This window comes from Camelus ferus, chromosome 22, assembly GCF_009834535.1.
Source record: "Camelus ferus isolate YT-003-E chromosome 22, BCGSAC_Cfer_1.0, whole genome shotgun sequence".
Taxonomy (NCBI): domain Eukaryota; kingdom Metazoa; phylum Chordata; class Mammalia; order Artiodactyla; family Camelidae; genus Camelus; species Camelus ferus.
In genome coordinates, this window is record NC_045717.1 from 8,449,609 (window position 1) to 8,461,796 (window position 12,188).

The following is a 12,188-nucleotide window of genomic DNA, read 5'->3' on the forward strand; positions in this document are numbered from 1 at the left end:
ACGTTCCGCCCAAGCGGAGCGCAGAGGGAAATCCCGTGCCACGCCCCATCTGCAGCGTCTGCGCAGGTGCAAGCGGAGAGAACCTTGGGCTTGGCGCAGGCGTAGACGTGGTTCTCTGTCTCATCAGCGTTACTCAGGGTTGGTTTTTCTGGGTGTTTTTCTGGTTTTATTTCTTGGTTTGTCTTTGTTTTGTTTGTTTTGTTTTCTAACGACCGTACCTTCTGGAGGAACAGTGTCACTAGGAGGTGAGGCGGTGGAGAGTTCCACGCGTGCTGGCCTAGCCGCGCATCGGCACCTGAAGGCTCTGCCCTGCGGTGCCAGTCTTATGGTTCCAGGAGTTTAACTCAGTGTTGCAGTGCCCAGAAGCATCATAGACAGAATCACAGTTTCTTTCATAGTACAGAGTGACAGTTACTGTAATGGCCTTACATACTCGAACCTTCACCGAACCTTCACCGTGTGCCGGTAGAGTGCTAAATTTTACACGGATTATGTCACTTAAACTCGCCCACAGTCTTAGGAAGCAGGTATTGTTATCTTTTTCTACAGAGGAAAACAAAGCCCTGAGAAGAAAAATACCTTGGCCGCGTGGTAGAACTATAATTTGAACTAATGCAGTCGGCTGCTAAAGTCCAAGCACTTGCGTGTGTGTTTAAATAATGAATTTATATTTTGTAAACCTAATGCCTATTCGTTAAGCAAACAGAAATAATAATAGCCAACATTTGGTGGGCAGTTCTGAGTCCTAACAACTATTCTGTATATCATGTTGTGCCAGCCCATCTTTTCTTGCCTACTTGAGGACTTGGCCATAGGTCCTCTCTTTTTCATTATGTTTTTTCTTCCCAGTTGGACTTTCCCTATCAACAAGTAAACATGCTGTAATGACTTCCATCTCAGAAAATAATACTAACCTCCCTTAACCCCAATTAACTACCACCTTATTTATTTGCTTCCCTTGATAACAAAATTTCTGGGGGAGAAAAAGTTTGGACTTGGTATCTTAATTTTCTTACTTTTTATTCTAACTTTTTCCCCCACTTCAGGTTTTGGTCCCACAACTCCAGTGGAATGACTCTTCTCAACATCACCAGTGAGTTATATCTTGCAAAATCTGTTATTCAGTCCCCATTTCTCTCAACAGTTGACGGAGTTGATTGCTCTCATTGAGTCTCCTTAGGTCTTGGAATGCCACACTCTCCCTTCTTTTCTCAAATCCCTTTGCAGACTTCTGTTTCTGACTGAGCCAGGCAACGGATTGATGTGGGCTTGAAGACTGGCAATGATGATGTCTTCATGTTGCTCACAGTGTAGCCCGTTAGATGCTTTGGGGGCCTGACTGAACCAGATGCTCATTCATCATCACCTCTTGAATAAATGAAATCCCATTTTCCTATCATTTAAGAAAGACTCCTTAATTCAGGAGTCAGGAAGACATCATTCTAGCTTAGACCAATCATGACTGGCTGAAATTAGGTAATCTATAAAGTATCTGAACTTCGTTTTTCTCATTTGTTAACATGAGAAGGTAGACCTCCATTTCAGTAATGTTTCTTTCAAATCTAATATTTTTAAAAAATATTTTAAACTGTTGGCTGAGTGTCCACAATGTGCTAGGCATAGTGGAAGGAATTCAGAGATGTGGTAATTGTCACTCCTCTCTGGAAGATGCTCACAGTATAGTAGGGGATTAAATAAAAACAAATGTAAATTACCACAGAGCTGTATATAAATATTTTGTGAATGGTATATACCCTACACTAAAGGAGTTATGTGATGGGAGGGGTAAGTTTTGTCTTGGTGTTCTTTTAACGTTTCATAGTCCAGGTGGCACTTGAGCAGGGCCTTTAAGGATGGTTAAGCTAAGGAGGAGTGTATTCAAAGGAAGAGGATAGCATTAGCAAAATACACATCAAAATTGAAGTCAGCCTTTAGGAACTGTCTGGATAGGCTGCTGCCTGTACCACCACTGGACACTAGATGTCACAAGTGAAGTGAATTCTAGATGCTCCCTGCTTGTTCGGATAACTTGTTTAAGATTCACAATTCCAGATGCAGATCTGCATACCAGATGAGGTCCACGTACCATGTGCTAAATGTCAAGGGTCAGGGAGAAAAAAATGCATCCCTCATTTTCAGTTTACATAATAAGAGATGGGATTTTGCCTCCTCACATGGATTGACCAAGTGGATTCATCAAGCATAGGAAAGGAATTTAGATGCTGGGAATATAATTCCTAATGTTACTGCTATAATATTACTTCTAATAATAATAATAGCATTTCTGATTATATAATTCCTAATACAATTCCTAGTATTGCAGCTGTTCAAAACTGGGATGGACTGCTGTGGTAAACTGGCCATCATTCCTTCACTATGACTATTCTAGTGGAAATGAAAGGACTGGTTTTCAAAAATGGTGTAGAAGGGAGTGTTGCACTGTACTGAAAGCAGTGTGTATTTTGACATGAACTTACTGAATGATTAAGTTTGTTTTGGTACCACAATAGCCTCTGTCCTCAGGGAACTTAGAATTTAGTGGAAGGGGTATTTATCAAACAATAAACCGTTACTCAGAGTATGGCTTATTCTTTCTTACTCCTTCATATTATTAAGAAAGCTCCAAGCTAGTCTTTTTAGGGCCAAAGAAAAACAAACCCAGGATTCTGAGACATGGAGTTTGCAAATAAGAACTGGATTAATTTACAAAGTTCCATGACTCATAGGGTGGACCAGGATATGAAGTTTTGGAAGTTACACTCAAGGTTGTGGTAATTAAAACCTGGAGAATGTCTGAGACCTGGTGAATCAAGAAAGAGGCTTAGAGAGCCTGAATGCACTAATTAACCTGTCAACTTCCCATTCCACATTTAGGAGTTGATGAGGCTAAAACTGTAAGTTGCTAACTTCCAGAGATAGGATCCCATGATGGCTCTTTTGAGAAAAATGTCTTGATTGTACTAAAAGGAAGGTGTATCTTAAATGAAGGGGCCTAGTGTATATTGGAGAAAAATAAGGATTCAAACAGCTTGTGTGTAATCCTTTCTTGGCACCACGTCACATTACCGTTAGACCCCTGTTAAGCTTGCTTCTTCAGATGATTCTAGCACCTAAGCCAGTTAGAAATAAGACGCAGTGTTTATATCAGTTATGGTTTTTACTTGCCAAGAATAGTACCCACTCAAGTTGGTTCTAGGTGTGTGTGTATATATATATATATATATATATATATATATATAATTCAAGAGTCCTGATTTTTGCAGCTGTTCACAACTGTAGTTGCTATTCGTGACTTCTATCTTCCAGTATCCGTTACATATTCCTTTTACTTTATGACAGTACCTCAGCTATTTGGGGCTCTTTATCCAGTACAGTAATCCTAATCTACAAAAGTTTGTTCTTTGCTGAATAAAACATATTCACTAGGTATGATACATATTACTCACTATGCCAATGGCTCAGATTTATTTGATCTGACTCAAAGTGGGATGGGATAAAATTTAGGGTCCTGTACTTTTCTCTGAGAGCTTGAAACTGTCACACTACCTTTCTGTATGGAAAGAAGTGGAAACTGCCCTGATGTTGTAATGCTTAGTTTAATGTAATGTACTTCTAGGAAAAACAACTTGGGAATGCATGCAGACTACATTGAATACACCTGTTCAGTCATACGCACCTGTAAGCTCTCTCCTGCCCGTTGCCACTAGGTGACAGCCTTTGCAAATATTTTATCTGAAGGGAACATCTTTCTGTTACAGACATTAGAGTCTGTTGGTAGATATGGTTACCATGCTAGTTTCAGCCAGAAGATCAGCCAAATGCTCATTATTTATTATAATCTACACTCTTAGTCATTTGAGATCATAGTTACTCCTCATCTGGGTCGCTCTCATCCTCTTAACTTAGTTTATGCTATAGACTGAATTGTGTCCCCTGCAAATTCATATGTTGAAGCCCTAACTGTCAATATGTATGTATTTGGAGATAGGGCCTTTTGGAGATCATTATATGAAATGAGGTCAGAAAAGTGGGGTCCTAATCCCATAGAATTGGTGGCCTCTTACGAGAAGAGGAAGAGAAAGAGAGCTGCTGTCTGTCTCTCTCTGCGCCACAGAAAAAAGGCCACGTGAGCACACAGTGAGAGGGCAGCATCGGCAGGCCAGGAAGAAAGCCCTCACCAGGAAAATGGTGGGCCAGCACCTTGATCTTGGACAGCCTCTGGAACTGTGAGAAATAAGTTCTCCATTGTTTAAGTATTTTGTTATTGCAGCCCAAGCAGGCTGTTTATACTCCGTCTCATCCTTTTCACTGGAGAGGCCCTATGACTAATGGTTAAGAATATAGTCTGAGTTCTGGAGTCAGCATCTGGGTTCAACTGCAGGCTTTGTTACCTCCTCTGGTTGCTTTAACAAACTGTTTAGTCTCTCTAAGCCTCAGTTTCCTGGATCACAAAATGGGATAATCAAAGTACCTAATTCAGTAGTTCGTTGTATGGTTTAAGTGACCTAATACTTTTTAAACACTTAGCATAATGTCAGTAAATGGTAGCTGTTATTATTTCCAGCACGGTCTCAGCTCAAATGTCACTCCTTGGGGACCCCTTTTCTGAATCTTTAGCTTAGGGCATGTCCTCTATGTACAGTTTATAGCAGCTTGTACTTATCCTTTGAAACAATTATAATACTTTCTAGTAATTTGTCTAATTTATGTCTGCTTCCCTCACTAAAATGTAAGCTCTCTGAGGATAGAAAAGGCCTATATATGTTTTTCTCACTATAGTTTCTCCCAGCAAGTGTCTAATGTTTGGAATGTGCTGGATGCTAAAGTCAGGTTTGATGAGTGAATGAAAAATGCAATTCATCAGTTCAAGTGGGGAATCTAGAAACCTTCTTTGAGAGATCAGAACCATCACTTGTAAAAAAGAAAAATTACTATTCTTAACCCTGAGTGAAAAATGCTAAAAATTTACTAGTTTACATGAAACAAACTACACGTACCAGAGACAATACACCAAATAGGTAGTTTAGGATACCTGATACCCTCTGAAATTTTTTATGGCTTTATTCACCTTTGACAATATGTGCCCCTCACTTGAACCAATATGTCTTCATGCAGAATTTATGTATTGATGTAATTTCTGTAATTCAAGCATTTTGTATTGTACTGGGGAACTTGGCATATAAAATAACCCTATTGAAGAGGCCTGTAAAGCAAAGAATCCTTGGCTGAAGTAAATGTTCACTTTTGTGTAAATACAGACTTCCAGGTATTAAGTTCTCTTAAAGGAAGAGACACCCTCAATGAACTTAAAGATTTAAAACTCAAGTTTTCCTAATCTTTCACCATGTCTTGGACAGGTTTATCTATTTCCTGCAAAACAAATCTGGCACATGTCCTATTAATTTTCAAAAAAATAGAACATATTTAAAAGGGTGTACAATTTTAGTAATCTTTAAAGTCCTTTGTTTATGTAATGATCAAGTACGTGAGTAAGAAGACTCCACAGCCCAGTAATGGGAAATGTTAGTTATTTGTATTTAAAAGATAATTTTATGTTTTCAGAGTTCTCTCAAAATATGAGACATGAAAAAGTGCTTTGCAGTTTCTTTATACTTTATACAGACAGTAAGAGTTCCCTTTTTTCCTATCATGGTGATAAAACTTTAGGCAGCCCTGATAGTAGATGTGATCCTTTCTTTGCATTAATCATTATTTTACCATTTACTTGCCTCTCTATTATCAGGCCAGTTGCTCAGCCTCTGGCTCATCACAAATGAACCCCATCAACTTCCCCATGATGTGCTGTGTGTAGGCAGTATTTGGCTACTTTTGATAAATTGGTCAGTCTTGTGAAATACTTCCCTGAGCTCGAGTTCTGGAACTTGTCAGGTGTCCTCTCTGACAGTCATGTCTTCCCTTGGCTCTCACATTACCCAACCAGCTGGGGTAAAGCCAGATCCTCCCACAAAGCATGCTTCTTTGGAATTCAGATCTATTGGCTTTTGGCACTAAAAAGCAATGCTCTTGCACTTTCTGTCAGATCAGGGCTGAATAATCTCTTGGGGGTGAGTAACCTTTTAAATGTTGGAAGACTAACAATTTCAGGGATCAGTAGTGCGCTTAGCAGTTTGTAACAAAGATCAGAGGACTACATTGTCCCTTATGACCATGTTTGAATATAGCAAGACCCAGATTATTTTTTCCTTCTTGCAAGTTAATCTGGAGGTTGGCATCACATTCTCCCCCCCCCCCCCCATGTCAGTCCATCAGTTTGTGCATAGAGCAAATCTCTATGTATAGAAGTATGGTTTCTGAATTACGCTAGCACATAATCATTATTATGTGTGATTGAAGGCAGGGAGTTACCAAAGTGTCTTGGATGACTGTCCTCCTCCCACCTATAAAACTCCTGGCAAAGGGATTAATAGGCATCCTATAAACAGGCAGAGTTAAGCTCCTGAAAACAGCATTCCATTCATAGGGTTTAAATCTCTCAACCAACATGGGAAAAATAAGTTGAAAAAGTAACATCTAATTTATTCTTAAATATGTTTGGAAGGTTTGATTTCATTCCTACTCGCACAAAAGTAATTAATGCTGCATCTATCCTAAGAAATAGAGGTATATATGTTTCAATGAGTGGTCTCCAAACTTTGTTGTACATTAAAACACCTGAGCAGCGTTTATGACTCCTGATGCCCAGTCTGTGCCCAGCACTAATTGAACTGAAATGCCTCAGGGTGGCTGTCAGGCATCAGTGATTTTTAAACATCCCCGGGGGAGAATGCGATTTGCAGTAATGTTTGGCAACCTGGGTTGAAACAGTCACACTCCCTACCACACCAGCTTTCTTCATTGCTTCTTTAGCTCAGTGGCTCTCAGTCTGACTGCTCATTAGAATCATGCGGCATCTTAAAATATTCCATTCGGATCCATTTGTTCTAGGGCCGGGTATATGCACCAAAAATGTTTAGCTGTTCCTCAAGTGACTTGTCATGTACAGCCAGGGTGGAGACTCACTGGGCTAGCTGATCATATGAAAAGGTAGGATAAGGTGGGTCCTTTAGTCTTTTTCTTGCAGTTAAGAGCTTTCTACATTTTAAAATTCCTGTTCATTAGCTTTGTTGAATGACTTTTCTTCTTCAATTCACTAAGCTCTAAAGTCCAACCGTTTTCCTGAATCTATTGGTGGTAGATTACCCAATAAAATACAGGATAGCCAGTTAAATTTTATTTCAGTGAAACAATGAATAATTTTTAGTACAAGTATGTTTATGCAATATTTTGGGTGTATAATAAAAATGATATACTATTTTCTGAAATTCACATTTAACTGGTGTCCTGTATTTTTATTTGCTATATCTAGCAGTGCTAATTGGTAGGAAAGCATGGCTTATTCTTGGGAAAATTAGCAGCTGAATCTGGGGAGAGTTCCATCCTTTTAATCTTCAGGGTTTATGGCCTTTTAGCTCTTAGCCCCTCTAGCTGCATAAGTGGTAGATAAAAAGGCTTGAGCAATTTGGGAATTAAAAACCACTTAAAATTCCCCAGTGAGCCAAGAAGACCCACATTGCCCTTTTACTTAGAGTGTCGTTGGGTGACCAGTAGGGGCAGGAGTATAGGAGAGGTGCGGCGTTATCCTGCAAGAAGGTAGAATATGAAAAGAGGTGAAGACCTGGAATCTTGGGTGTATACTTTGGTTGCAGGAATCCTGGTTCTGCACTCTCAAAAGGATTGCCATTTTGAGCCTTTTCTATGATTTTGAAGTACTTCAGACTTGCTTTAAAAAAATTTTTTTGCAAGTTATTTCTTTCTAATCTATCTGAATATCAGATGCTTGCAGCTTTGGCTGGACTTGAGATAGTTTCCAGGTGAAACTGTTCTCATAGCTTACTGAGTCTGAACTAATGGAAACTTCAGAAGTCCCTGGCAATCCTGTAAGAACCCCCTAATGTCAGGAGGCTTCCCAAGCAGTTCGGATGTCTTTAAGCTTCATCGTCTAGGACTGTTTACCACTAGCTGATTCCTGAAATTTCCTTCCTCCCCGCCATCCCAAATAGGCCTTGAAGTGTAAATAAAAGTCATGGGCGAGTGTATTTCTTGGCCAATAGCAGACTCTGTACAAAGGAAAAAGAAGTGAGATTCCATGATAATTCCCATAAAGCAGGTGTTACAATGACTTTACCAAACTTGAGCCTGACATTTTGATGAACAACTCTTGAGTGCCCCTCATAATTTCCTCCGTGGAGGAGATAGGCCAATAGGTAGTATGTCAAATCTCCCTTTGTCTGTCCACGTTTACTAATGGAAGGAGGTGAAACAGGTGAAGCACATTAACTTTTAACCTGTTAACAATGATTGTTTTTTCCACTAAACATTAGATTAGTTTAAAAGGGAAAGACATGCTGGCAGAGAGGAGACAAAGGGTGATAAAGAGTGATAGGAGGGGGCTGAAAGCTGGCCTGCATCATGGAACATATTTGCAAGCCAGCTGGGCCCACTTTGCGCAGATGTTTTTATAGGAACCAGAGGGAGGGGCACATGTTCTAACGTTAGATACATCAGCACAGCACAGCACTGGAATATTTCTTTGCATGATGCCCCTTTCTCGTGGCTGGAGGTAGAGGTATAGGGTGAGGTTCAGAGGCATCGGGGAATTTTATTGTGCAAACTGAATTCAAGTATATTGCATACATTGATGATAAGGCTTTTTTCCAAGTTCATTTTAAAGGGGTTAATTTACATTTTATGATGCTAAGTCAGAAAACCAAAGAGCTACATGTTTATACACCTATGGATAAAACAATCTAATCATCATCAGCATTTTATTCATAGGTGAGAAGATGTGTGGTTGTTTGGAGGAAATATTTCCAAAATGGACCCCCTTGGGTTTAAATGCTGAGCTTCTCTTAGGGCAGTGCGGATGAAGCCCCTCCTCCCCAGATGGCTGGCTTGGTCTTCCACTTTTTGCCTGGACGTGTCGGTAGCACATCTGAGCAGCATGCATTAAATGGAGGGAGTCGATCTTTCTGTGCAAGTTGGAGATTTGCAAGTTGGTGGCCCACAGTTGTGCTATTTGGCCCACACAGTGCAGGGGGGAAAACAAAAAGAAACTTTGAGCCAAAATTCTATACTCGGAAATTTGCACCCCACCCCCCCACACACACACATCTGGATTGTCAGCTTCCCATGAAAAATCGGAAGATTTGGCTATGCTATGCTCACATTCCTCTTGCCAGCAATGTGGTAGATCTTTGTATTTTTCTGGGCATAACATTTTCCAGTTCACCACAGTCCTGTCTCTCTACCATTGGGTTTATTCATTCAGTTAAATGGGTCAGATATAAGGAGACATGTATATTACCTATTTGTATGGTTCCTATATGCATTTGAGTTTTCCATCCGTGATATGAGGAAAGCCTACATTGTTGCTCGTGTCCTCGAAGCTGATTCTGTTCTTTTTTGTACAAGTGGAGTTCTTAATATTGTTACAGATTATCTAATACTTTGCTTGAGAAAAGAACCTGACTATATTATAGCTCTAAAAAGATTATTTTTAGGTTAGAAAGATTAAAGGATCATTTATTTCTTTCCTATTTCAGTTTAGTCTACTTTAAAGTGTGAATGAATTTCTAACAGAATAATTCTTAAGTTGATTCTCTTCTTTGGCTGTGTTTTCATTAATGGAGAATTAAAGTGATCATTTAGATGAACTCATCTATAAATGGAAAACAGAAACTAGTAATTTGAATACACAGATTTTACTACAGGTAAAATCTAGCAAAGAAATGCTCAACTGTTGACTCTACTCATGTAGAGTCAGAAAAGTTTAACACAAGAAGGGACTTTAGGGATAAAATTTGACTCCTTCATTTTATAGATTAAAAACTGAATTTGAGAGAGGTAAAGCAACCTATTCTGTCCAGTTTTCCCAGCACCACTTATTGAAGAGACTATCTTTTCTGTATTGTATATTCTTGCCTTCTTTTTTGTAGATTAATAGACCATAAGTGTATGGGTTCATTTCTGGGATTTCTATCCTGTTCCATTGATCTGTGTGTCTGTTTTGTGGCAGTACCATACTGTTTTGATTGTTGTAGCTTTGTAGTATAGTCTGAAGTCAGGGAGCATGATTCCTCCAGCTCCATTCTTCTTTCTCAAGATTGTTTTGGCTATTTGGGGTTTTTTGTGTTTCCATACAAATTAAAAAATATTTTGTTCTAGTTCTAAGAAAAATGTTACTGGTAATTTGATAAGGATTGAAATGAATCTGTAGATTGCCTTGGGTAGTATGGTTATTTTGACAATATTGATTCTTCCCATCAAAGAACACAGACACAGTATATCTTTCCATCTATTAGTGTCATCCTCAGTTTCTTTTATCAGGGTCTTATAGTTTATGGAGTACAGGTCTTTTGCCTCCTTAAGTTGATTTACTCCTAGGTATTTTATTCTTTTTGATGCAATGGTAAATGGGATTATTTCCATAATTTCTCTTTCTGCCATTTCATTGTTAATGTATAGAAATGCAACAGATTTCTGTATATTAATTTTGTATCCTGCAATTTTACAAAAATTAGTTGATGAGCTGTAGTAATTTTCTGGTGGTGTCTTTAGGATTTTTTATGTGTAATATCATGTCATTTGCAAACAGTGACAGTGTTATGTCTTTTCCTATTTGGATTCCTTTTATTTATTTTTCTTCTCTGATTTCTGTGGCTAGGAATTCCAAAACTATGTTGAATAAAAGTGGTGACTGTAGGCATTCTTGTTTATGGTCTTAGAGGAAATGCTTTCAGCTTTTCACCATTAAGAATGATGTTAGCTGTGGGTATGTCATATATGGCCTTTATTATGTTGAGGTATGTTCGTTCTATGCCCACTTTCTAAAGAGTTTTTATCATAAATGGATGCTGAATTTTATTAAAAGCTTTTTTTTACGTTTATTGAGATGACCATATGATTTTTATTCTTCAGTTTGTTAATGTGGTGTATCACATTGATTGATTTGTGGGTATTGAAATATCCTTACATCCTTGGAATAAGTCCCACTTAATCATTGTGTATGATCCTTTTAATGTATTGTTGGAATCCATTTGCTAGGTTTTGCTGAGGATTTTTGCATTTATGTTCATAAGTGATATTGGCCTGTAATTTTCTTTTTTTGGTGATATTTTTGTCTGGTTTTGGTATCAGGGTGATGGTGGCCTCATATAATTAGTTTGGAAGTGTTCTTTCCTCTGCAATTTTTTGGAATAGTTTCAGAAGGATTAAGTGTTAACTCTTCTCTAAATGTTTGGTAGAACTCACATGTGAAGTCATCTGTTCCTAGACTTTTGTTTGCTGGGATTTTTAAAATTACTGATTCAATTTCAGTTCTGGTAACTGGCCTGTTCATATTTCCTATTTCTTCCTGTTTCAGTCTTAGAAGATTGTATCTTTCTAAGAATTTGTCCATTTCTTCTAGGTTGTGTATTTTATTGGTGTATAGTTGCTTGTAGTAGGCACTTATGATCCTTCATACCTCTGTGGTGGTGGTGGTTGCAACTTCCCCTTTTTTATTTCTGATTTTATTGATTTGGGCCCTCCCTTTTTTCTTGATGAATCTAGCTAAAGGTTTATCAATTTTGTTTGTCTTTTCAAAGAACCAGCTCTTAGTTTCATTGATCTTTTCTATTGTACTTTTGATTTCTCCATCAAAGTTGAATAAGAGCCTTGCTGGGTAGAGTATTCTTGCTTGTAGCTATTCCTCCTTCATCACTTTAAGTATATTGTACTACTCCTTTCTGGCTTTCAGAGTTTCTGCTGAAAAATCAGCTGATAGCCTTATGAGTGTTCCCTTGTATGTTATTTGTTGCTTTCCCCTTATTGCTTTTAATATTCTCTCTTTGTCTTTAATTTTTATTGTCTTGATTATAACGTGTCTTGGGTGTGTTCCTCTTTGGGTTAATCCTGTATGGGAGTCACTGTGCTTCCTAGACTTGGATAACTGTTTCCTTTCCCAGGTTGGGGAAGTTTTCAGCTATTATCTCTTCAAATATTTTCTCAGGCCCTTTCTCTCTGTCTTCTCCTTCTGGGTTCCCTATAATGTGAATATTAGTGCACTTGATGTTGTCCCAGAGGTCTCTTAAACTGTCTTCATTTCTTTTCATTCTTTTTTTCTTTTTCTGTTTGGTGGCAGAGATTTC

At 38.5% G+C, this 12,188-nt stretch overlaps 1 long non-coding RNA gene across 6 annotated transcripts in view; it reads left to right on the top strand.

Moving 5' to 3' along the window:
- Positions 1 to 3: 3 nt before the first annotated feature.
- LOC116658992 overlaps positions 4 to 12,188 on the top strand; it is a 189,969-nt gene continuing 177,784 nt past the window's right edge. The window contains exons 1-2 of one of the 6 annotated variants that reach the window (XR_004314245.1): positions 4 to 245; positions 1,047 to 1,093. This is a non-coding gene — a long non-coding RNA (uncharacterized LOC116658992). The remainder of the gene's footprint in view (positions 246 to 1,046; positions 1,094 to 12,188) is intronic. The other 5 variants (XR_004314247.1, XR_004314249.1, XR_004314250.1 and 2 more) reach the window with 5 other exon arrangements.